Source organism: Puma concolor, chromosome F2 (genome assembly GCF_028749965.1).
Source record: "Puma concolor isolate L17-30 chromosome F2, mPumCon1.1.hap2, whole genome shotgun sequence".
In the NCBI taxonomy this organism is placed as follows: Eukaryota; Metazoa; Chordata; class Mammalia; order Carnivora; family Felidae; genus Puma; species Puma concolor.
In genome coordinates, this window is record NC_141684.1 from 23,733,741 (window position 1) to 23,761,212 (window position 27,472).

General features: G+C 37.5%; 1 protein-coding gene across 6 annotated transcripts in view; it reads left to right on the forward strand.

Moving 5' to 3' along the window:
• The window catches only part of TRPS1 (transcriptional repressor GATA binding 1), a 258,255-nt gene that overhangs the window by 8,471 nt on the left and 222,312 nt on the right, over positions 1–27,472 (forward strand). The window lies entirely within an intron of this gene.

The following is a 27,472-nucleotide window of genomic DNA, read 5'->3' on the forward strand; positions in this document are numbered from 1 at the left end:
TGTCCATAGTTCATATTCTGTTTCTTTTTTCCTTTATTTAAAGGGAGCATAGTTCTTCTATTTGCATTTATAATTGCTTTCTGTGTTAATTACTTAGCATTTGTGATAGTAAGTAGTATAGTATTATGAAGAATAATAAATGTATTCACAGTATCTAATATATATGTTCCAAGCTTTAGAAAACATTAATATTATATTATTAAATTGAGTATTATAATAACCAAGAATAAACCCAGTATGGGATGATAGATACACTACAACTGCTATTTTGACACTAAATATATTTTAGCTGTAGAAAAAATATATGAAAAATATTTCAAAGCCTCAGAGCTTTTTTACTTGTAGAATTTGGATAGAATTTGTGAAACTTTCGTCAACAGATACTTCTAATATGACATGTGCTTCTTGATTAGATTCTACGACATGGCTTTCAGTGAATTCAGGTGAAACACTATTGCAATTTTTCCTTATAGAAGTATATATTATGTCTGCGATCAGAGACATCTATAAATAGTGTAAATATATAGGGCAGAAGTTAGTTTGTGGAATCTATTTTCTCTATTTTCTGATACACCTCATGTGCAAAGGGGTCAGGCATTAGTAATCTAGCTTTAGCTTTATTTTTCTCTGAGCTGTGCCCAAGTGCAGACTGTGAATCTGTGCCTTCATGTGAACTTAGTGCATACATGTACATACACATATCTGTTTTCTCATTCGTATAGAATGTTTTGCCTTACAGGCACTGAATGGAATTTTAACGTATCACATATTTATTTACATGATTTTAGCCTTTGTAATATCCATTTTAATTACTTGATGCATCCCAACACCTTTTTGAAGGTTAATTTAATTATAATTTTGGTTCTGAAATGAGAGCACGATTGGTAAAACAAATTAAAAACCAACTTCTACTTGTGACTTCTCTGTGATGTCATTAACCAGGCATCATCTTTAGCTCTGAAAAATGTAGACGTAGTTACATCAGCCAGTTATTCTCTCAATACTATTAAGTAGTTGAGAACATATAAAAGTTCCTGAAAGAGATTTTGGGTTTTGTTTCAACTTTACTTTATGATGCCATTAAATTTTTTTGAAAGGGAATCTCACTTTAACTTTTAAAAGTACCATTCAACTGATGAATTAAGACTGGTTTTACATATATATATATATACACATATATATGTGTATATGTATATATATATATGAACAGAAGAGAGACTTAGATACTGTACAATCCATTTATGTATATATATATATAATCAAGGCTCATGTTACTAATTTTTCTCAGTCCATGTTAGCCTCATTGTTGAATTATTAATAATTCTTTATCAACACTTAGTGGATGTACCTCTGAGGTCCTTTAAAATCGGTATTTACTATATCTGGAAGCCGAATTTTTATGTTAATAAATCGACTTAATTATGAATTGGAAAAACACAAGTGATTATATTTAGTATCATCTTTAACTTATTATTGGAAGTATACTCTATTTAAAGATTGCAAATTTTTCACCTCTGTTCTGCAAACTTAGGTAAGTTTTAGAGAATAACTGAGTACAAGTGGCCAGTGTAAGCAATTGCATCCAAATAAGGAGTAATATGAAGCCTTATATTCTGTAACTTATAAACAGATCCTAAGAGTTGTTTCTCCTTTGCATTTACAACAAATTTGTATTACATCCATTGAACGTAAGATGTGGTGAATTACTATAAGAAACTCACCGTCATCTAGACCTCAATTTCTGTGAACTGTTTATTTAACTCTCTATCCCATAACTGTTTATCCTGCTTTTAAATGTCCTGTTCTTAAGGCAATTTATGTTCTTGAAAGAGTGTCCTAATTATTTACATTTTACTTTTTCTTTGTCTTCTGATAAACTTCAAGTAAGAAAACCATTACTTGTAAGGTTTTAGGCTGACAGTAAAAATCATCATGCACACATTTTATGTACAAGTATATGTGCTTGCGTGTTCACTTGGTCAGACATTTAACTCTTTAGTGTTACACATATTTGGGTGTACTTATGTATTTTTACTTCAGAAGAGTTCAGTACATCATTGTTAATGTTTAAGCATGTGCTTCCATGCTCTTCCCACTCCCTGAATAATTCAATATATCATTGGCAATAATAAACATTTAAAGATGAGACCAATAATGAATAGAAATGGAAGAATAGGGGGGTAGATATGAGTGTAAGTAGGTTTTCCTTCTTTTTGTTTGTGTCATGTTCCGTTTCTGTCTAAAAAGATATGTATGGATACATATATACCTATATATATCCATATATATCTATATCTGAACAGAAGAGAGATTTAGATACTATACAATCCATTTAACATAAGTAAGGAACTATTGCAATATGTGACTTTATTTATATATTTTTGTCATAGGAGACTTTGACCTCTGCCTGTGGTACTTGGGAATTTTAGATAAACCCCATTGGGGTCACACTCATCAGTTCCGGCTTTGCATGACATAAAGCATTCCCTAGTTTCTGGTGCACTACTGTGCTGTTTTCCTTCAGGACTAGAAGTCCTGTAAGTTAATTTGGCATTTGAAAGCACTACTAGAATTTTTCCTTTTTGAAAATCCTCTGGATGGCTTTCAGAGGAGTAAGTAGAGAGCACGGGCAGCATGATGTCGTTCATTTCAGGATGCTAAAGAAAGTTATGCTGAGACCAAGCATGCTTCCTCTGGATTATTCTGCTGTGCGTTATTACCATTTTTTTTTCCTTCTTTGGGATCTAATATTTCAACTTAAGAGGGAATAGAGATTTTTACTTTTAGTGGAAAAATATGCCAGCTCTAGGGTTTTTTACCTACATTTCTTTATAATATGTATATTGGGGGGACGTTAAGAAGAGAAACTTGGGTACTATAAAATAATAATATTATTTTGCTGTCTGCAATTGAACAGGCCCTTGCCATTCCATTTCTATGAGGAAATGCATTGAAAAGAATAAAGTTGTGGTATAGTTTTGAAATGACTGGAAGCACCAACTGTGACACATTTCTGGCAAATAGATGAAGACAGTGATAGTGCCTCCACCAAACTGTGTACTCCAAGTTGACAAATATGAATTTGACCATTTGATCACAGATAATATTTGAAATGCATGTGTCCTGGTTCAGGGAAGGGGGTACTTAAATCATCCTCACCATCAGTATGCTTTAGATTTGCAAGAAATACAATGCCAAGTATCGTGTTGTCAGACCTTCGAGATTTTTAGTAGAGAGTTTTGCTTGTTTATAGAAGCTTACATTCAGCGACATTGAGCACAGACTGCCTAACGTATTTGTGCATTGAGCTCTAGTGAAGTTCAATAGATGATTGTGTTTCCATCAAGATTTAGGGAGCAGTGCACTAGAATAGTAGCCATCTACTAATGATGGTTCTGAGGTTTGGATGGTGTAACTGATTTTTAGGAGCTATGGCATAAATATAATAATAGGTAGAAATATTTAGAGTGATTACCTTTTATAAAAGTTAGTTCTGTCTTTCATGTCTAGGAAAATATAGCAGTGAATGTTTGCTTTTTGTATGTTTTGTCTCCAAGCAGAGGAAACTGACAGTTTTATGTTTTAAGTGCCGAAAGTTGTTCTTGGCTAAGCGGTCCCTGAGTTAATCACTGGGATGTTAACTTGAATTTTTGTCTTTGAAAAGTTTTCGAATTTTAAAGCGAAATACGCTTCCATTATTTCCAAATTGACATCCTGTGTTCTGGATTGGTTTTTAGAGAACTGTTTTCCAAATTCTCTTGGATCGCTTGAAGTCCATTGATTTTGAAATATTTAGTTTAGTTTTTTTTTTTAAGCTTTTCAGAAAGGAGAGGAAAAACTTCATCTTCTTAGGTTTTTTTCTTTATTAGAGAACCCTCATTATTTCTCATTAAGTGCAAATTAATCTTGCCTTTATTTTGCATACTTTTTTTTTCCTTCTGTGTTCTTTTCAGAAACTCATTTTGGTGCATCAGAAATTGAGAGAACAGTGATTTCAGCTCCCCCGCCACACCTTTCTGTGATAAGATATTGTGGTCATTGCTAAAGAATCACTACGGAGAAATTCTGTCTTCTGTCATTTGCACAGTTTTCATTTTTACTTGAAAAAAGAGTGATATTTAAAAATCATATATTTATTCTTTGGGGTTAATTGCAAATATTATGAATGCTGTAAAATAACATGACATTTAGTTTTTTTTTCTCATTTGAGTCTTAGGCAGTTTGTGTCTAAAAATTTGTTGGAAGGGAAAAGAAAAAAGTATTTTAACCAGCTTTGAAATTAATTTAAGATAGTCTTGTGGAATTCTCCAAAATGAATATGAAAATATCAAATACTGTCAATGCACAGGGTTAAAATTAACTTTGTATAAATAGTGGAGACTTTAACCTGACTTATTTTAGTGCAAAAGATGTTTTAGTATAAAGAAGATTTTCTCTGGTTTGCCCGTATTTTATTTTATTTTATTTTATTTTTTGCAAGCTGTTTGCTTAAAATGATTGGCATCCTTAAATTATGGTTGTGTGGAAAACAAATAAGGCTGCTACTATAAAGAAACAAGAGCTCTGCACATGCATCTTAAAAACGATTTTAAAATATTTTCGTTTGGAACGAATGCATCGGGCCCCAAAGAAATAGATAGTATCCCTAACACATCGCCCACTCTCTTCTTTCAAAGTGGAATCTACTCGCAGAGAGCGCATTATTTCCACTTGCAGTGGAGTGTATTTCCTAGTATTTTGGTGTCTCTGCTGGTAGAAATGTAGACATTTCAACCAACCACCTCTTTCTTTGGTTTCTGTGATAGCAGGTGAACTTTTGCCAAAACTTTTGGTGCAGTGTAATCAAGACCATGTTGTGGAATTAGGCTAATGTGATGATTTTAAGTCATGTTTAATGTGTTATTTAGAAAAAAATAATTTTAAAAATTACCATTTGTAATATATTGGAAGAACTGGGATGGTGTTTTTGGATTTAATTCAAAGCCTTGATACTGGCAAGGAAGAGAAAAATTCCATAGATCATTTCTTCTTTTCCTAATGTAGGAGTAAATGGGGTTTATTTGGGTAAATACCTTGGTAGAAATAATTGGTCAACTTTTATTTTGACAAAACATGATCATGTAAAAATATAAGCACATTTTCTGAGCCCAATAATATATGCGTTTTGTTTCTTTAGGTTACATCAATAAAGCCATATACAAAGGAAAATGAACAGAAGAATACATTTAATCACCTATCTGAGGTCAGATGTAGAGTGAACTGCGTAGCCTGTGTGAGAATTCTTTTAGTTCTGTGCTTATACTCTGAGACCTGTTCCTCATCTCCTATGCTCATGGGCATATTTCTTCATATGTGCGAGAATGTTCAGTGTTCTGCTTCCCATGTATACATGGAAATGTGGATTTAGGCTTGAGAGTCTTTTAACACTTTTTTTGTTGAGGAAAAGTAAAGCTGGCTAGTGAAACACTTCTCAATGACTGAACTTCCCTTGAATGGTCCCTCTAAAATCTACGACTCAAGTACAAATTTTGTTTCTTTGTTTTTCTTTAATTCAGGTAGTATTCAGAGTGATCACAGGATCATATTTTATTTTGAGTAATAGGAGGGATGTGAGCTCCTATCCATTTTACAGAAGGATCTTATTTTTACAAAGGAGAAAACGAAGGATTAAGTTAAGTGAATTTCCATAATCATACAGCTACTTACATAAAGGACTGAGCTTAGAATCAGTGTCTGGTCCCTGTCTTCATACATATATAAAATGCTAGACAGGTTTGAGATTTGTTGAGGAAGTCTGCCTAATACTTGAAATTCACTACTTTTCATTTTTCCTTTTGTAACTGAATTTGAGAATAGAATTAGAATATCATTTATTCATATGCAGTGGGGAATTGATCATGGAATAAATCAGTTGGTACTTTCATATTATTTCTTTATCAATACCTTATGAAGACACAGGAATCAAATGTTTAATCTAGAAGTTATCCTGAAAGTTAAAAGTTACTGCAGAAAATCGAGGCTTAATATTTCTTTCAGACACCTGAACAACAGAAGCCTCTTTAGATTCATGTATATAAAATTCAGTTGGTAAAGAATTAGTTCTAAAATGGTCGTTACTAAGGAGTTAGTTTGTATTATTCTTCTCTCTGTAGCTTAAAATACCTCCCAACTTTTATCTAGTTTGAGACCACCTTTAAAAATAAAAATCGTCCATTTGAATTAAGGACTTTTTATCTTCCAAGAAACTGGACTTTTCTTTATTCATAACAGCCATAAGCCCCTTGGCAGGTTGAAAACTATAGACAGCATCTGTGAGATTAGGCCTGAAATGTGCAATTAGTTGTTAAAACGTGGTTGAGAAACCGTTCGTGGCATTTTAATAAACTCCTTAGCATTTATCAAAACAAATTAACAAAAGAATAATAAAGAACTTCATTTATGTTAAATGCTTTTGTTATTAATTTTGTCTTTTGAATGATACATTTCAGGTTTACTGTAGTAAAAATGAAATATATTAAAGAATATATATAATGCCTTTATTTTTCTTGTAGAATTTCTTTCAAGTTCCATTTTTATCCATGACCCTTCTGTACAATACGAATGCAATTAACAGTTCTTTGTTGGTTATCGTTAAGCTAATTTTAATCATTTACTCCGTTGCGTTGGAAAAACAGGAAAAATTCTGTCGTCTCAGACAACAGATCTCTTGTTTCTTCTTACCTTTCACTTCTAATAGTTAGATAATCTAAAGGTTAGTGCAGATCCCCTCATCACTGAAATTTACGGTTTATAACCTCTGATGACACTCTAATATCCATTTCTGTTGCAAAAAATCGTAGTGGATGCCATGCAGAAAAATGTTGGACCCAAGACATTCCCCAACCTCTTTCAGAAGACAGTTCTGGGAGGCTCTTTGGAAAGCAGAAGGAGGTGTATCAGATCCTGGAAATGACAGGTTTGGTCCAGGTTCTGCACTTGAACCCATTTCATCTTGAATTGCCAGGTGAAGATACCTGTTGGACTGCCTTTTATTTGTCTGGGTTTGTGTCTTAGCCAGAGGGCAGGCTTGTCTTTTATTTAAATTTGGCTGTTGTGGTTCACTGTTTCTTTCAGGTGAAAACCCTTTGTAAATGGCTGCTGTGAATAGTATTCTTTTAAAATAAAAAATTTGCTTATGAACAATGATCACAGTCAGCTAGAAATAATTAAATCAGAGAGTAATGAAATATTTAATATTAAAAGGCAGTTGTTTCTTCTAAAATAGGTTGAGGAACCATCTTAATGATTATGGTGACCATCTCACACAAAATCTCTTTCTTGGTATAGTGAGCATATGATACAGAGAAAGGCTGAAAACTTCCATTATTACATAGCTATCTAGGACTTTTGCCCTCCTCTTCCTCCAGAAATTATCTCTGTTTGAAGTTGATTTTTTTTTTTAAATCTGTGAATTAGTGTTTAACACCTGAAGTTTACTTGATGGAACCATAGGAAACTCATCAGTGCTTACCTTGCCCTCGTTTTTCTCTTCTTCTCCTTTGACTTTAAAGAGATTGGAACCTTACCATGTCCTCTTGGCATTGCAGATCAAAATAAATTTTAAATGGCTCTTATTCTGGGCTTTGTTTATCAGAAAGTACTTTTTTGTTGGCTTTTAAAATAGGTCACATCCAGATAAGGTTTAAATAAGATGAATTTTTTGTATTTTTTTTTCCTTTTCACTTATTAAGGGATTTTCTTCCCTGATAAATCAGTTTCCATTTAATTTTTACCCGCACCCTGAATCACAGCTTTACTAATATAATCATCTAACGTTTAGTAAACCTCTACTCAGACATTCCTTAAACTGTTCTATACTTGTTCTCACGGCACATACTTGTGAACAAAGACTGCCCTGGATGTTTTATAGAAGGTAGCCACATCACATTTATTTTCTGCTCAATTGCAGTTGTTTTTCTTAGAATCTAGCAAAAGTCCAGTTGTAATTCTGTAGCTAATATACGTGGCTCCTCAGACACAGGGTATGGTTTAAGCACTGGACCGCTTTTAGGTAACAGCCCACAAATAATGAATATAGCTCTCTTGAAAGTGTAGAAAAAGATAAGGTAAAACAAAACAAAAGGCTACTTTTCATTTATTTCCAGATGGATTCCATCTTGTACTTGGCATGGCACAAAGTCAAAATGTTGCACTTTGAGATTTATTAATTAGAATGTTTCTAAGCCAGATATGGAATCTGTTCTCCTTTTTCAGATAAAAGATAAACCTGCCCAGCTATAAAAAGAACTTTAGAGTGGGGAAAATGTCAAAATCTCAAATCTGGATTTTCTTTTCATGTAGACCTCCATTTCTCAACAGGGAAGTCTACCAGTTTCCTCCGTTTGTGGACACTGCTGTATTGAGGACACCAGTGGCCTCATGGCAGCTGAGCCCAATGATCTTTCCATCTGACTGCATCTCTTAAATGAACTGGATGCTTCCAACCCTTCTCTTGAGTTTCTCTCCTGGCTTGGCTTCTGGGGGCACTGTATCCCTGCTACACTTGTTTTTGTCTGTCCTTGACTTTCCTTTTAGTTTCTGCACTTTTCCTTAGTTATTATATGTTTTCACCTTTTGATCTGAATGAAGTAACTCCAGAGTCTTCACCTCCAGACCTAACTTGGCTTCTAAGTTCCAAGATCAGTAGTCTTCAGACACCATTAGGTACTTGTTTATGTACCTGTTTACGTCATTAGTTTGGCATTCAGGACTCTAAGCTCTGCTCTCAGTTTGTACTATCCCATGTGTTCTATCCTCAAATTAGTACTTAATCATAGAACATTCCCAAACCAACCTTCATTCCTGTTCTTCCCTCTATGAGATACTTTTCATCCAGCCTTAACTGTATGAATTCTACCTGTTCCTGAGATGTTGACTTTTGTTTTTCTTCCTGAAGCCTTCCGATTTATAGTCATTTATACTTAAACATCCCTGCCGTGTGTTCCCATTTATTTGTGGCTTTGCTATGTAGCCCATACCAGAATCTACTTGGCATTGCAAGTCTGAGGAGATTAAGAGGATACCCAACTTATTTCTGTCCTCTTTACAAAGCCTTAGACGCAGTGGTTTCTCAAAAGTGTTGCGTTAAATTGGCACATGGGGGAAGGACACTTTGGCCAGAAGAGAATGAATGACACTTTTAATTGACCAAATTGTGAAATTGGGTTGCTGAGTTTCAGAGAGGTAAAGGATTATCTGATCATTGTATAATTAATAGATGTTTCTTGAAGTTTGCCCTAATAAATTGTTCCCAAAGTATATAACTGCTGGTTACAACTTTCACGTGCTGTGTTTTGCAATATGCTTTCAAATTCTGTCTTTCATTGATTAACATCATTGAACCAAGTGTGACGGTGCTGCTAAAACTGAGATGAAGGGAGGACCAAATACATTTGTGAACTATAGAAAATTGAAAACCCACATTGCCTTGTGCTTTGCTGATACTGCATCTGGGGTACTACAAAGTAATCAAAGATGCAAAGAGATAAATGATGTGCCCTTAATACGTGAAGGTTAATAACATCAGGTTCTAACGTCATGAGCCAGAAGTGTGTAATTTTAACTTTCACATGCTGAATATTTGTCAGCCTAAATATTGCATCCTGATGTTTGAGGACAGTGGCTTACAAACTAGCTTCATGGTGAAAGTTACATGTAAGTGGTCCAGTGCTTGGATGCTAAGGGGGGATGATTTGCCTTCGGAAGATCTAACAAAGATATTGATGAATGGGGTTTGTCAGGAGCTGAGCAGAACCACAAGTAATAGTGCTTTGGGGTGCCCAGGTTTGTGGCAGTGAAGGTTATTGAACCTCTTTTTGCTCTTTTACGTTTTCATGCCTCCTTGGGAAATGTCCACTAGAGTGATAATAGTGCTGAGACATTTCTCATGTTGAAACCTTGCCTGAGACTTCTTTGATTGTTTGATTTTTAGTAATTACTTTTAATTTCATTTTAAAAGCCAAGGAGCAATTTTGAAGTTTTTTTTTTGTTGTTGTTACCTCCTTTTTTTTTTTTTTAAATGTGTATTTATTTTGGAGGGAGACAGAGAGAGACAGAGCATAAGCGGGGGGAGGGGCTAAGAGAGAGGGAGACACAAAATCCGAAGCAGGCTTCAGGCTCTGAGCTGTCAGCACAGAGCTCAACGCGGGGCTTGAACTCACGAACTTTCAGATCATGACCTGAGCCGAAATCAGATGCTTAACCGACTGAGCCACCCAGGTGTCCGTTTTTCTTTTTTCTTTTTTTTTTAAAGACCATATCCTTGGCCTTCTCGCTGTAGTTTTTTTTTTTCTTTTTTAACAACAAAACTTTCTTTTATCTAAGAACTGGGAAGTCCCTTTGATTTAATATATGAATCTCTTAAGCACTTAAATATTATTTTAAACAGCTCTGGAAAATTGTTAAGGCTTTCTATTATTGTGCATTCCCAAATCTGTGTGGACACAGAAACATGAAGAAGAAATCAAGGAGAGGATCTGTTTCTTTACTTCTAGGACAACTCATTACTTGGAGGACTCTCAATTCTCTGCTTCTTCCCTAATAACAAAACATTCCAAAGCTTGCTAGAAACCTTAGCTAATTGCATTTTTCAGACATACTTTTCTGGTGTCACCTTATGTCTATCAGCATCTTAAAAAAATCCTTTGAAGGAGATAGTTGGATTTTTAAAAGTACCATCTGCCTGAAATTTACAAACTGTTTAAGTGATAGTAGAAAGAGTTTCATTGAAGACTACATTTTGGTTAATAAGTAGGGATTTTAAAATCCTCTGTACTTTTCCACAACTGAAGGGGTGCATACTTTTGGTTGAAAGTGAGTAGGCGAAATGTAGTCATGTTCTTCTGGTGTAGTCTTGGTAGCTTAGAAATCTCTTTATTGCAGTTTCATAATCCCTGACATGACTGTCTAGCTCTCATGTCTGCTAAATGCAGAAATAGAGGAAGGAAATGTATGTTTTGGCCCCATTAAAATGTTCCTTATCGGACTGTATGTAGGAGGAGCGGACCCTGTTGAAGATACCTCTATTGGCCAGCTGGATGGCATGTGCACTGTGCTCGTCTCCTGTCTGCTGAACCTGTGTGGTGCCCTTTAATGATGGGAAGGAGCACATTATTAAATCTGTCAGTTGTTCTCCTTCGTAGTGTTTTCACTTGTGAAAATCAGGGAGCAGAGGGCATGCAAACTTTGCCCAAAGGCTGGATACAGTTTGCATAGAAATGAGCTACGTGTGGTAACAAGTGAATTGGTGGGTGCATAGCCAGCACCGATCACTGAACAGAAGTGAGAGCTAGGTGAGCGAGGTTCACAGGGGAAAGGCTGCTTCCCCAGAGGTTAGTCTTCATTAGGGGCCACCTTCAAACGATGGTAAGTGTTCACATCTGTTGAACACTGCGTTAATTAAATGTACTGTCTCCACCTGAGATAGGAATTGCCGTCATCCACAATTCTCAGGGAAGTCGCCTAGCATACAGCAGGTAGCAATAACAGAATCAGGATTTGAACCCAGGCAGTCTGGCTGGAGAGCTAAGGCTTGGTAAGCACTTCTCCTTTCCTTCTCATCTGCTGTGAGCTGGGTTTGGAGCTGTTGTATCTTCCAGGGGTTTCAAAGACTAGGTGACCTTGAGACCGCACTTTCAGTCTTCTTCTTCAGCCCTAATCTTCCTTTGCTCACTTTCAGAGAAATAAAGCCATCATCTTTATATAGGACATTTTAAAATCTGGCTTTAGTAATAATTCACGTTCAACTTGTGTTCTTTCCACAGAGGTAGCTGCAATCTTGTGTTTTTTTAAAAAAAAAAATCTATATTAGTCTAAGTAACTGTCTCTTCTTGGCTCCATTACAGTAAAAAGGCTGTGATCAGCAAACTCTTGTAGGGGGAAGTTGTTGAATGACATGGGGATGTGGTACTGTGTGTTAATCCTCGGGGCTTTGTGTTTCTTAAATTATTTGCACTCCTGGGCAACCGCCCCTGCTCCAAATGGGGTCTTGACAGCGTGGCATTCTTACTTGGCTTCCCTGTGTGGCGAAAACATTAAAAGGAAGGGTCGGTTTGGGTTAGACATACAAACAAACAAAACAAAACCTTTATCATCTTAATATTAGCTTATTTGTGTTGGCTTAATAATAATAATAATAATAAAAGGAATTTCTCTTTTTATGAATGACCTTTAAAGACCCAGCGTATTTTGGTGGTTAGTATAGTCACAGGAGCAAAAACCAAGAGTAAAATTTTTTTTTTCTTTTTATTTTAAGGAGAACTAAAAAATCAGGACCGCAGATCAGTAACAGCAGTAGGATTCCATTTTCTTTTAACTGCTCAAGAAGCTGCAGTCTGAGTGAGCTGTGTCTTGGAAGGAGGCCGCTTGCCGCCTGTGGCCTTTGAAGCTGCGGCGACAGGAGCCTTGTGTGTGTGTCCGTGGCGTTCGCGTTCTCCTGAACGCCCCCCCCCCCCGGCCCCCCACCTCCACGCCGCCTCCTGCTGCAGCCGCCACGCGTGCTCCGCACCCGGCTGTGTACGTGTTGTCGCAGGCCGCCCCGCGCGGCAGCGGTGAGTGCGCTCGTCCCGCGCGCCCCTGCGTGTGGCCGGTGCGCGCCGGGCGCCCCGCGCTCGCAGCCCCGCTCCCCCCAGCGCCCCCGCCGGCCGCCGCCGCGCGCCTCCCTGTCCCCCCCCCCCCCCGCCGCCCCCCCCACCGTCCGCCTGCGGCGCCCGCCTCCCCGCCCCTCTCCCAGCCCGGCCCGACCTGCCTCCCTCTCCCTCTCTCCAGGAACGCACTCTCCCTACTGTCTTGGCCCCTCTTGGATTTGTCCTTCTCATCGCCTTTCCTTCTGCGTCTCCCAGGATGGGTCTGTCCACACTTCCCCCTCCTGAAATCTTGCCGTTCACCTGCGATCCGTGTGCAACTTGCAGACAGTCGCCAGTTGACAGAGCAGAAGTTCTAGTTTTGCGTTTATTAAGCAACTACTGTATTATTAGCTTTTCAGTCTGTCACATACTTTCTCAGACACTGTTTTCAAGGACCTGCTTCACCAGTATCCGATCCTTTGGACTATACTTACGCCTTCCTGAGTAGATGGAAGGATTGTGTCTTATGCATTCTCAATCAGAACGCTATGAATAAAATGAACCTAAGAAAGTCATAGGCACGAAGTCCCCATGTATGTTATAATTTAGTAGTTTTTATAAGCACATGAAGCCTTTGTGGAGGCTTCAATTCTATGTTTTGGTGTTCTGGGAGTGAGGACTTTATATTTTTAAGTAACACATCTTGAAACAGTTGCTCTACGTGGATCTGTATAAAATAGTTCTATCCCTCTCGACATTATCAAGCTTATTTTTAAATCAGTTCTTTTTAAGGCCATGCTTTTTACATTCTCTGTATTAATTTCCTTTTCTGGAAACCCGTATTATTAAGGCCGTGTCATGAGATATCAGTATTAGAGCTGCTCTTAGATTCCTTACCATAAGAACCTTTTAGCAAAAGGTTTTAACGTTATTGGCTCATGTAATAGAGATCCAGTTGTTTCATTTTTGCCTCCAAGATTCCAGTATGACTAAGGTAAAGAAAATAGTTGATATGTAGAACTGGATCTGAGGGAGCCATTTGAACTCGTAGGGGACGGGGTTTTTATATTGACACCTTGGTTAATTTCCACCCCCCCCCCCAAAAAAAAAGAAATTTAGATCCTTCTTTTTAACTTGTGACCGATTAACCTCTAGTGTTGCTTTCTATAGGGAGAGTATTTTTAAGTTGATATCGTAAGTTGATTTCATAAGATAGCGTAAAACTGGAGACGTTTTATTGAAAAAAAGGTGATCCTTAAATATAGGAGGTGATTTAACACATAAAGTCTTTTTAGATAATACGTTGAAAAGAAAATTATAATCTTATGATTAAAAACATCAGTAATACTAAGCCCATTATTAGTAAGACCTGTTCTGTCCTCAAATTCTTAACTAAATAGTTACACTGTGAATTCAAAGGTACTGAAGCCACAGCATGAGGGGCACTAGCTCTAACACACAAATGATAAAGACTGAGTTCACTATACAGTTTTCTTATTGCTAGAGCACCCATTCCTAGAGTTTAGAAGGTACGTACTTCAGTAGTCATAAACGTGCATCACAATATTTTTTACCCTTTTTGGTTTTGTAGGGTTTTTGTTTGTTCTTTGCATTTTTCTATGATTTGAGCATGTTGGCCTTTTTCCAAGCTTATTTGTTGTCTGGATATGTAAAGTACAAATTAAAATACAGAAGTTTCAGCCATCCCCGTGCCTTCTGGGACATGTGATTGTCTGGAATAGGCTTATGTCCAGCTGTGTTTAGAAACTCACTAGGTTGTGGCTATGTTTTCTTATCTGTGGTGTGGTTTAGTTGGAATAAAATCAGAATCAGAGTACGTCTGTAACTTCTCTGGTTTACAGTTTTTCCATCTATAGGCTGTGAGCAACACTACCTGGGAACAGATTGTGGGGGTTTAAATCAAATACTGTATGTAAAACAGGTTTGGTGATTGCCAGAGGGCCGTGTGAATATTTATTATTATAATAATAATTATAATCGTTCCGTTTCTAATCTTCCAAATGTTTGTATATCATTAGCTATGGGAGTGCCCCTTAGACCGTTCAAAATGGTGTTTCTAAGGTTTTATTTTATCTTCTAATGTAAAAATTCTGTTTAGGAGATGCGCAGAGTAGAATTCTAGCTGTCTCCTGTGGTGGGGAAGACTGCCACCAGTTAGTTGTTCCAGAAGAGTGGTCAGGGTCGTTCCCCTGGAAGAATGTATATACCTTAATCCATCCGTTCTTAGGTTTAGATTTCTGTTGTAAGAGCTTTGGTGCTTAAGTCCATTCTTAATTGTCAAAGTTCTTAAAAGAAATGTTGTTGAGGTATTTTTTTCACATGGTACGTTTGCGCCTAGTTTTGTGGGTCATTAGTGACCTGTGCCATCATTTTTATTTTAAAATGCATGTATATTCATTGTTAATTTTAATACATGACTTTTTAAATACATGACTTTTTGACAGCCAGAGATTTCCTCTGATAGCTCACTTTTTGTAGTAATTTCATGAAGTTTCTTCGTCTTCTTTAAAATGAGTGAGTCTTACAAAATTCTCCTTCAGAATGAAGGTAGCTTTGTCGGTAGCTTGTGGTAACTTCATCAGAATGCATCAGACATCCTTTCTCAGAGGAGTGGTCTCTCACAGATAATATTTTGTGATTCTCTCTGGATATTTCAGAATTTATCTTTCTTTCATATATGGGACATGTGCCACATGATCATAAACACTTGGTGAATAAGAATGACTTGTTACTACTGAGGTCACCCAGTTTTCTACAGGAGAATAATACATAGTCACATGATTTCATAACCCCGGTAGGTTACACACCATGGTGCAGTGATCCTAAGGCATCATTTGCAACCATGTGTCCTAAGTTTTCAAGCTCTGTGTGTGTGCGTGTATGTTTGTGTATCTGTATGTGTTCTTTTTTGTTCCTTTTCGAGAAGTAAGCATGCTTTTAGCAATCAAAAACGAAGATCATAGTTATTTACAAAATGTGTCTATTAAAGAAATGACTATGATTAAAATTAATATAGTTTTGTTTTCATATTAGAAGGTGAAAGTATTTTCTTAACCGTGACACATGAGATGCCATTCATTTTTTTCTAGGGGACATTACATTGAACCATTAGAATTGTTTTTTATTCGATAGAAAAGAGGTCCCTACTAAGAGCACTAATCCTAAATTTTTGTGTTCAAGTATGCTATGAAATTATTCTTGGGATCAGTAATTCAGAAGATCCGTATTAGGGGCTTGTGGGGTGTATTGACGAAATGACTAGAATTTCTCTGTGTGTTATATAAGTTTTCATAAAATGGAGGAAGTTCTAGAAATTATTTAATAATTTCCAAAATGAGAAATTATTTAATGATTTCCAAAATGAGGCAGAGGGTTTGAATGATACCAATTCTCTGAAACTCCTTTATCATTTAGACATAATTTCCTATGCATTTTGTATCCTTCAGTGAGTCAGTAGGCTCATATTTGTGTTTATTTGTAATTATTATGTATGTATGTAGTATTTGGTAATAGCGTATGTATACTTAAAAATGCTCATTCTTCAGACTTGGAAAATTAAGGAAATTGAATATGGAGCTTTTCATTTCCACATCACAGTTGTGTTTCAATACAGATCTTTAGTCACTGGAAGCCATTTCTGTATTCTGGTAATTTGATAACCCGTTTTGAAACGTATTGGTTGAGCTCATTGTAATTCCATGTGTCTCTGATGAAAGGCATGTGAAGGTATGGATTGAAAGAATTAACTGTGGTTAGTCCTTGCAAAGACCCCTGCTGCCCCTTTTGGGCGATCTTGAACCTGGCACCCACTCGTGTTCTTGCTAAAACGGAGTTTTCCAAAATGTAAATGATGTCATATTTGAAAGCGATGCCAAGAAACAATGTGGCAGTTTCTAAATTTTGTGAAGCTAAAATCCCTGGTTACAAGAAAGAGTACATGTCACAGATGAATAGTTAGTAATGACTTCAGTGTAGCAGGAAAAGAGCAATTCCCATATGCTGATCCTAGTCTCATAACAAAGAATGTTATAGAAAGATTGCACACTATTTAACAAGCTGTGAGTTAATGTGACAGTGTCCGCGGATCTAGTTCCAGAAGGATAATCACTTTACCATATTTCTTCAAAAATATTTTAAGTTCTACCGAAAGCTCACTACACACGAAGCCAGACTGTTCCCACTGCACCCCACCCCTCCAAGTCGGGCAGTAATATTGAGTTTAGTTAAACAATTAAATTCTTGAGACTGCCTGATCCTGAAGACCTGGATAAATAAATAAGCCTCACTGTCAGACTGAACCTCAGAGGTGTACCTCCTGTGCATATGGGAGAGTGGGTATAAATGAGAATGTTATCCTTGAATATTTAAGATTTGGGTTTCAGGACATCAGTTTACCTTACACTGAGAGCCACTTAGACTCCATTCTTCAACATTTGTGGGCACCTTAGAAGTCAAGAATTAGACTCCATTCTTCAACATTTGTGGGCACCTTAGAAGTCAAGAAAATGAAGTAAAGTTGTATTGCTTTCAACTCTGGAGCAGGTATGGTGGGCAGTTCTTCTGTATGATAGATTTGTTATCCACGATTCATATCACGGCCTTTACCAGGGACTTGGTCTCTTGTGCACGTTCATGTTGGCACTATGATTTCCTAGCCGCTAGGAACCTACCCAACTGGTGGATTTAACTTTGAATCGTGGACTTGACTGTGTTCCTTTAAAGCTTAGCGCTCATGCTCATAATTTTGCTGTTGCAAAGACTCCTAAAGGCAGGGATGGGAAGCATCAGAGGAGTGGGGAGAGGCTCTTATTTCCTTCGGTGATTTAGAAAAAAAGTGCATATTCTCCATCATGAAAGACGATAACCTTTTCCAATTCTGATAATATTGTTTTATCATTACACTAATGAGACTGTCTTTTTCCAATAAAGAAATATACTTGGGTATTAGGAGAGGGAGGTACATCAAATTAAAAATCCGTCATGAAAAATTTCTACAAAATGCCTTTTATAAAGGTGATTATTTTTCTTTGAAAGCAATTGTAAAGTTGATAATTAAATGAGATGCAAATAAAATTACATTGAAATCAGATTTTTCAATCTTTCCATTGTATAAGACATTCCCTGGTGACAGACTATGGAATTAAGGAGTTCTGGTACTGTAAATGTGTAAGATACTATTTGTGGGTCTTGACTGCTTTAAAAGTCAAGGGCTCCTCTTCTGTTAAAAAGACAATGCTTTTGGGATGCTTAGGTGGCTCAGTGGGTTAAGCATCTGACTCGATTTCTGCTCAGGTCATGATCTCATGGTTCATGGGATTTAGCCCCATGTCAGGCTGTGCGCTGACAACGTGGAGCCTGCTTGGGATTCTGTCTTTCCCTCTGTCTCTGTCCCTCCCCTGCTCACATTCTGTTTCTCTCTCTCTCTCTCTCTCTCTCTCTCTCTCTTTCTCTCTCAAAATACATAATAAACAATTTTTAAAAAATCAACGCTTTTATATCCAGTGCTTACCTCATGAAGTAACAGGCAACAGATTCCACCACCACTGTTTGATTTACCCTGTACTTTTAGTAGACAAACTGTTTATAAAAGACTGATTTAAAGCAAAAAGTTCAGTGATTTAAAAAAAAAGAAAAGAAGAGAAATATAGTCAAATTCACTTTTTCCTCTTCTTTCTACCTAAATACACCCACTCTGTGTGTTACCCACTAGGAGCTTTTTGTCTCGTGGGGGAGGAGTGGGCAACGTACCAATAATTACAGCACACTGCCTTTTACAGACTTCCGCGTTTAATTTTGTGTTCTCTTCCCTTTTCATTCCCTTTGTAAAATGACTAAAGTAGACAAGTTGCATGCATTTACTATAGGAATTAAGACGATACAGATAAGTTCAAAGAGGAGGATAAAAACCTGGCGAGAACCACTCTTGATTTTGGTTTATACGCTTCCATAATCCTTTGAGTGTGTGTGTAACTGTGTGTGTATAAGCATGAGCATTTCTCTTTTTATTATCTCATCCAACCTTGAAAAAAATAGGCAGTTTTGCCAGGAGTTGAATTTGGAAGTACAAGCAGATCTCTGCCACAGCTTTCTGCACGGCCTATTACTTCAAACTTGAGAACAGTGGCAGATATTTTGGCTAAAAATGCAGTGCTGGCTTGTGCCTAAAGGTACCTCCGTGGCCTTAACATAAATTCTCCTTCTTATGCTCACATCTTCAGTCTGTCTGCTGCGGAGTCTTAGAGTGATTGTTTTCAATGGGCACAAAGAGGACTGATCTCTGCCTTAAAGTGGTCTGATTTTGGATTGATGCTGCTTTAAAAACAAATTCCGTCTGGATGGGGAGGAACTGGGAGACTTGAGTAGTTACCAGGAAGTCATGCTGGAAGTGGAATCTTAGATGAGCCTTTAGTACTTAAAGCTGACCCCTGCCAAGTCTTCCTTATGGATCTGGCTTGAAACAAAGAGGTGTTTTTATTGAAGTCTTCCTGACTGGCTTGCATGGATCGGGATGGGCTGCTTGGAATATCACTGAGCTATTGACCAAGTACTGAGTGAGCTCCCAAAGGGTTGAAGAAGATCTAGGATCATTTTGGAAGGCTTGCTTTTAAGTTACTTGTAAAACTTCATAAAATGCTTCGGGTCTAAGAACTTCTGGGTTAGAATGGATTCAAGATAAACAGAGCTAAGATAAAATGCTAAGTCCAGGCAGGCCATTCAAGAAATAAATGGGTGTCAAGTAGCTTTGTTATTCAGTTGGTTAACTAATGTTTGTCTTTTCAATAAGCTTCACTCAGCTTATTCGCTAAATTTCAGTAACTTCAGTAAGTTCAGTCAACAACTACTTACTAAGCAACACCTGTTCATTTATAGATACTGTATTTGGTTATGAAACTATCAATATGAGTGACCACAGGAGAACACTGTCCACATAGGAATATGAATATTAAAGCATAAAGAAAAAATTTACTGGTCCTAACCCCAATTCGAACAAGAGAAAAAGACAGTGACATATAAATGCCTAAATAATCCAGTCTCATTCGTGTGTCACCAATGTCTATCAGTAACCCCCACTTTTCATCTGAATTGGTAAGATAGCTTTGATTTTTTTTTTTAATTTTTTTTTTCAACGTTTATTTATTTTTGGGACAGAGAGAGACAGAGCATGAACGGGGGAGGGGCAGAGAGAGAGGGAGACACAGAATCGGAAACAGGCTCCAGGCTCTGAGCCATCAGCCCAGAGCCCGACGCGAGGCTCGAACTCACGGATCGCGAGATCGCGACCTGGCTGAAGTCAGACGCTTAACCGACTGCGCCAGCCAGGCGCCCCAAGACAGCTTTGATTTTTAAAAGAATTCTTCTTTCTCTTGTGATCAGAGTTGAAACAGTTTGATTCTTTTTGAAATATGTAATATCTGTTCATTTTTTACCTTTCTTCAGTGTGTGTACATTTCCTACCACATCTAGTCCAGCTTTCCTAATTTATTTAGAAACTTCAAGTGGGTTCCTGTTTTCTACAAGTGCTCCAGCCTCATCCGTTGGGATCCCAGAGTCTATCTTACTAACCTTTGCAACCACATGTTTTAGTAACCCAGATTCTTCCCTGTCCCACGACATAGGTTTCTATTGGAAAGCAACCCTTTGTTTCTCTTTCTCCTCTTTACTGCAGTACTGCTTTCTTTTCCTCAGAAATTCTAATTTCTCGGATGCCTGGTGGCTCAGTTGGTTGGGTGTCTGACTTCAGCTTAGGTTGTGATCTTGCTGTTCACAAGTTGGAGCCCCACGTCGGGCTCTGTGCTGACAGCTCAGAGCCTGGAGCCTGTTTCAGATTCTGTGTCTTGTCTCTCTCTGTCTCTGCCCCTCCCCCGCTTGTGGTCTGTCTCTCTCTCTCTCTGTGCCGAAAATAAATAAACATTAAGAAGAAAAGAAAAAAGAAATTCTTATTTCTGTGCGCTTTCTCCCCCAGGCTCCTCTCCACTCCCCTCTACTTTAAATATTTCCACTGTTATTGACCACCTTACATTATTTTACTATGAGTGAAACAAATAGTGGACATGATAATAATACTCATAAAAATAATAGCAGATAGTTAAGACTTACTATTTGTCTTCAAGGGAATTTATTGTGTGCCCTGATGATTTGGGGGCAAAATCCTATTATGTCCTGTATTGTTACTGAGATATTTACTGTACTGTAAGCCTTATTTCTTTGATGGAGGGAGCTAGTTTCTTAAGCAATAATTTTGTCTTAAATTTTTTTCTCCTTTTGGTATTTGGCCACATTGTTTTAAACATACTCAATAAATACGTACTATATGAATGAATTAATTGACTAGAGGGGCACCTGGGTGGCTCAGTCGGTTGAGTGTCCAACTTTTGATTTTGGCTCAGGTCATGATCTCACAGTTGTGAGATGAGCCCCATGTCAGTCTCTGTGCTGAGCGTGGAGCCTGCTTGGTATTCTTTCTCTCCCTTTCCCTCTGACTCTCTCTTTCTCTTTCAAAATAAGTAAATTTTTTTTAAAAAATGAAATAAAAATAATTGACTAGAAAATTTTAGTATGAAATGTCCTTGCCTATAGGCATATTATATATATATTTGATGTGGCTTTGGTACTTTATTGTCCAACTTAATTAACAGGAGTGTTTTTTGAAACCATTAGTGTATTTTATATTCATGGTATAGTAAATAGGAACTTTACTGAGGATCAAATATGTCAATTTGTGTTTCATAGCCAGACTATTAAGCTTTGGGAAGAGATCCATTTTAAGTAAATTACATATATGCACATATACATTAATATATTAATCTCTGAATGAACATCAGTTAATTCAGAATATAATCATTATATTTCTAAGATTATAGTTAATTGCTTATGATAAGAAACTATCATACTAGTGGCACTATCTTATGAGATACTAAAAAATTGCATCAAAATCAGAGATAGTTTAGATATTAAATTATTTTTTATCTTAATAAGGCTTTCCCATAACATAATTATGTAGAAATTTTATCCATAGTACAGTAGTATGAAAAGTTTGTATGAAGTTTGTATGTAGAGTTTACATAAAGTTTTTTGAACATGTATGATAAATGAATTATATAATATTTTCAGAAAAATAAGGAATCTTTCACAAAATTTATGCTTTAATCCTTTGTTTCAGAGAGTTGGTGATTTTAACCAAACACCCCTGAAATTGGTAACACCACTGAACCTGTTTCAGTTTCAGTTAAGAAGCCACATTCTCTCATGGGGTGCCTGGGTGAGCCCAGGGGCTCAGCTGGTTGAGCACCAGACTCTTGGTTTCGGCTCAGGTCTCATGGTTCATGGGTTCAAGCCTCACATCCTTTCTCCTGCTGACAGTGAGGAGCCTGCTTGGGATTCTGTCTCCCTCTCTCTCTGCCCCTCCTCCACTTGTGTGTGCTCGAACTCTCTCTCTCTCTCTCTCCTTCTAAATAAACTTAAAAAAAAACAAAAGAAGCCACATTCTCTCTTGCAAGAGAATGAACTCTTTCACTTGCAGAATCAGTGAATCACTGAATTACTCAATCCTCCCTCTTCACCTGGCCCTTTTGCTCTCTTTCAGTTTATAGTCATTTCCCCCAGAATCCTTTCGTATATCAAATCTAGATCAGGCACCTCTGTGTCCTGTGTTTCTTTTCTCTGGTTAGACTGGAAACTCACTGAGGGAGGGTTTGCTGTTTACCTTCTTCACAGGTGTGTCCTCAGCACCTTGCTTGATGCCCGCAAAATAATATACAGTTGAATGTATAAATGTGATGTTACAGTGCCCCCACCCCCCTTATCTGTGGTTTCACTTTCCGTGGTTCATTACCCACATCCACTGAGGTCTGGATACAGATGATTGATCCCCCTCTGACATAGTGTCGGGAGGTCAGTAGTAACTTAATGCTACATCACAGCGCCTGCATCATTCCCCTCACTGGATCCGCTCATCTAGGCATTTTATCATCTCACGTCGTCACAAGAAGGGTGAGTACAAGACAGTAAGATATTTTGAGAGAGTAACCACATTCACGTAACTTTTATTAGGGTACATTGTTATAATTGTTCTGTTTTATCCTTAGTTATTGTTACTCTGTTATGGTGCCTAATTTATAAATTAACTTTATCATAAGCATAGATAGATAGATCTATATAGGAAAAAAAACCATAGTATACGTAGGTTTCAGGCACCAGTTGGGGGGTCTTAAAACATATCTCCTGAGAGTAAAGGGGGTCCACTGTAATTTATTCTTAATTGTAAGTATTAGTTGTCATAGCATGTGGTCAGTTTTGTGATAGTTGTACAGAAAAATAGAATTCAGTGCTAAATGGGTACTGATGCCAACAGATACACACTTGACTTTGATTTCTGGAAAAACATTCTGGTAGCAGCTTGCTTGGGTAATCACTTGCCATTTTTCTGATGAGGATGAAGTGAAGGGTCCACAAGGGGATATGGGACACGTCAACATCACCAACTTTATTTAAGTTATTGAATCGAACACTAAAGCAGTTCTTTTTCTTTTTTCTTAATGTTTACTTATTTTTGAGAGAGAGTGAGTGGGATAGGGGCAGAGACAGAGGGAGGAGGGAGGGGGAGAGAGAGAGAGAGAGAGAGAGAGAGAGAATATCTCAAGCAAGCTTCACGAGGTCAGTGCAGAGCCGGACATGGGGCTCAAACTCACAAACCGTGAAATCACGACCTGAGCTGAAATCGAGAGTCATATGCTTAATCAGCTGAGCCACCCAGGCACCCCTAAAGCAGTTCTTTTTCAAGCAGTATTCTTGGTCATGAGAAACTATTCTTGAATTCTGCTGTCTTTTAACTAACACTATTCGAAGTACTTCATGTAGTTTTTCTCACCTTGCGTATACTGTAATGTGGCATTACATTCCAGAGATGCCAACTCTTAGCTCATTTGGACCATATTGATGACATTTTGTGAAGGAGAATTCCATGTTTATTTCCATAAGTCAAGAAAGCATATTTTGGGACCATCAACAATGTTTTTTTGCTCCAACAGAATATGGTAAACAATAGGCTACAGTTTTCTTAGCGACTTCTATTATGTCTCACTTTTCACGTAATTTGTTGTATTTCAACATTAAATGGGGCATTCTTTTTTTATTTTTTTAAATGTTTTTATTTATTTTTGAGAGACAGAGCACAAGTGGGGAAGGGGCAGAGAGAGAGGGAGACAGAGAATCCGAAGCAGGCTCCAGACTCTGAGCTGTCAGCACAGAGCCCGATGCGGGGCTTGAACTCACAAACCGTGAGATCATGACCTGAACCGAAGTCAGACGCTCTACTGACTGAGCCACCCAGGTGCCCCTAAAACGGGGGCATTCTTAATGTTACAAGCAGATTTAAAGTACTGTGTGTTCCTCCTGTGATACGTTCACTTTTTCATGAAGTCATTTTAGTAATAACATTTTATTTCTTGAATAGCACCCTGATCTGTGGGCTAAATAAAGAAGGCATTATTTGCAGGTATGATGATGATAATAATATTGCCAGGTACCAATTTTGTTTGTTCAGGTGAACTCTTCAGTGACCTGGTTTGGAAAAACTCAGTAAAACTGTTATGAAATGCTGCAAAACCAAAAGTTCCAAAGAATAAAGGAAGGGGTTAATTTTAAACAATACTGCACAGTGTCCCTGTCTTCTGGGTATTGTGCTGCTTGCTTCTTTTACAAACACCTTTTCCCATCCATGCGTGTGCTTGTTTCCTGCAGTCGGCCATTGAATGTATACAGCATTCGTGCTTTGACGTCCAGAACGCATACATCATCGGGAGAGGCGGACAAGTTAACCAGTTCTAATTCTCCTTAAACCAAAGGTCCTGAAGCTTGTTCAGGTGTTCTGGGACTTCGTGGTTCTCTTTGAGGAAGGAACTCCAGGGAACAGTGTTAAATCATCCTATCTTACAAACCTGGAATGATTTCTGTAGGGTCAAGTGTGATTGTGGTTTCTGTCTGCTTGTGCCTACAAAACAAATTCCAAATGCCATGTGAGGTGGTTTTAAGAAGTAATGTTTTCAAGCATCCCCGGTGACGTTTGTCTGCTGCTTGTTCATTCATTTTTAGAAGCCACGTGATAATAGAAGCCAAAGTCTCAAGGAAATATTAACCAGGTGGAAGGTTTAAAACAGATAGAATTTTACCTACTAACTTACCTTCTTTATGCAAGATGAGCAGCACCATCGTTACTTGGTCTGTGAGACGGAGTCCTTTATTTTGTAGGCTGAGAACAATACTGTAGATGAGGGTACAGTCAGCCACACTCCATTTAAACATGGCATTTATTCAGCCTTATAAAGATACTCAGCATTTAGGAAAAAGCCATAGTGTTGTTTTATGGGCCGTTTATCATCTGTTTCATTCAGTCTTCTAAGGTAAGCAGGTTACATTAATCCCTTTCCAGTTTTAGTTTTCTCATTTGTAAAATAAAGCTTATGAATTCCTTGCAGGGTTTCAGCGAGGGCTAAAGAGACAAGTATGTGGGCCTAAAGGCAAATGGCTTGTATGTGGCAGGTGCTCAAAAACTGTTAGTTCCCTTCTGCCTTTACTCAGGTTGTGGTGTACGTGGTACAGTGTATCCTCATGATCCATTTAGTAACTGCGGATGGGCGTCTGCTTTGCGCCTTTGTCCCACCACCACAGAATCAGTGACAGAATTCTCCTCTCTTCTACCTTCTTGTCTCTTACCTTCTCCTTTCCTAGGGTGGCTCTTGCTTTTTGCTCATTATTGCCTCTGAGCTCTTTTTAGAAAGCTTTTGCCCTCTCAGATTTCTCTTTTCCAGAACTTCTTTTCTTCTCTCGCCATTACTCTTTTATTCTTTCTTCTGCCACGTTGTTACTTCCTTCAGCACGCTTGCTTCTTTGTGTCCCGCAGCCTGGCCTGAGTAATCAAGGACAGTCTTCCACCTCTGCTTGTGTTGCCCATCAGACTCCAGCAGCTGAAAGATTTCTTCTCAATCTCTTACCCCATGGTTCCTGCAGAGCCCCTGCTGTTTCCTTGAAAAATCACACATATGTGCACACATACACTAACTTTTTTAGCTGGAATATGCACAACTCATGTCTATAGTTCTTTTTATTTTGTATGTATTACAAAATAAATGCTCTGTGTAACTCATGTCGGGAAGTGGAAGTTGCCAGTACTCTACAAGCCCCCTTTGCCAGTACCTTTGTGCCTCTTCCTGTTCTCTGTTCTCCTCCTTCCCCCAGGAGTTAATCATTCTCCTGTCTGATCCTGACGCTTCAGACTGGCTTTGCTTGTTTTTGAACTTTACATGCATTAGAGTATAGCACTCCTATGCATTAAAAGCATGCATTCTCTTGTGTCTGGCATCTCATACTCAACATCATGTATGCGAGATTCATTCATGTTGTTGTACATAGTTTATTTTTATTCTGTTGTATGACCATGCATTCCATTGTATAGTCAGTCATATACCACAAGTATATATATATATACATACACACATTTATGTTATGTTTATGTTTATGTTTATGTTTATTTATATTTATATTTATATTTATATTTATTGAGGTACATTTGGGTTGTTTCCAGTTTTGATATTTCAAATGATGATACTGTGAGCATTCTTGTGAATTGAACTTTTATTTTTTATTTTTTTGTGTGTGACCTGAACTTTTAAATTGAACTTCTGGTTTGATTTTGCTTTAAGTTGCTAGGAGTCTGATCCAAATGTTTGGACTTTTCTGTATTCTTTTATACCTTAGCCTATTCTTTTATTATTCTTTTTTTAATGTTTGTTTATTTTTGAGAGAGAGAGAGAGAGAGCGCGCGCGCGCGCGCGCAAGCGGGGGAGGGGCAGAGAGAGGGGGACAGAGGATCCAAAGCAGGCTCTGTGCTGACAGCAGAGAGCCTGATGCAGGGCTCGAACTCATGACCTGAGCCCGAGTCAAAAGCCTGATGCTTAGCCGACTGAGCCACCCAGGTGGCCCTGATTTCTTTCGGTTAGCAAAAAAACACATAGTAATGTAGGTCTTTCCTAAAAACAAAGTGGTATAATGCAAATTTTTGGGGAACAGAGGATACCTGTATTATTATATACTTAATAAATATTTAAATATCATGTGACATTCATGTACAGATTATAAATAATCATGCAGGTATATGAACTTATAAGGATTCATTTTACTGATTACAGAAACATTATTATGGAATTAATACTACATGGAGTGCACTTATTTTTTTAGTGAACCTTCCTGTATGTAATTCAGTCCACAAATTGTGTGTAAGGTTATATAGACTTATATAGAACCTAAATCAAGTCAAAATAATTCTGAGTCACAGTTTTAAAAAATTAGGTTAATTCTTATTTCTCACTACCTATGCATTTATTGCTGTATGACCATAGATCCATTGTCATGGATCCAGACCTATGACATGTGGGTCTTTTTTTAGCTTAAAGAAAGACCAGATGAATGCCTTGAGTCCTTGTATGTCTTGATTTGGTTTGTTATTAATTAGGTTGATAATATAACTTGAGCATTATTCTAGCTTTTATTCTCATAAGCCTGTTTTAGTTAGATTCTGGCCTTCCTGATGAGATAAGGAGTATGCAGAAATTTCTAAGTATGCTAACATGGCATCTATCCATTGGAACTTTTGTGAGTGCTTACTCTGTAGTAGGCAAGTCTCAGTGGGGAGAGCCATATTAGTATCACTTGGCTTTTGAAAAACTCGTATGTCCCTTGCTCCAATATGCTACTTTTTTTCTCTCCAATAATCATTATCATACTGTGCCATTTTTTTTTAATTTTTTTTTCAACGTTTATTTATTTTTTGGGACAGAGAGAGACAGAGCATGAAC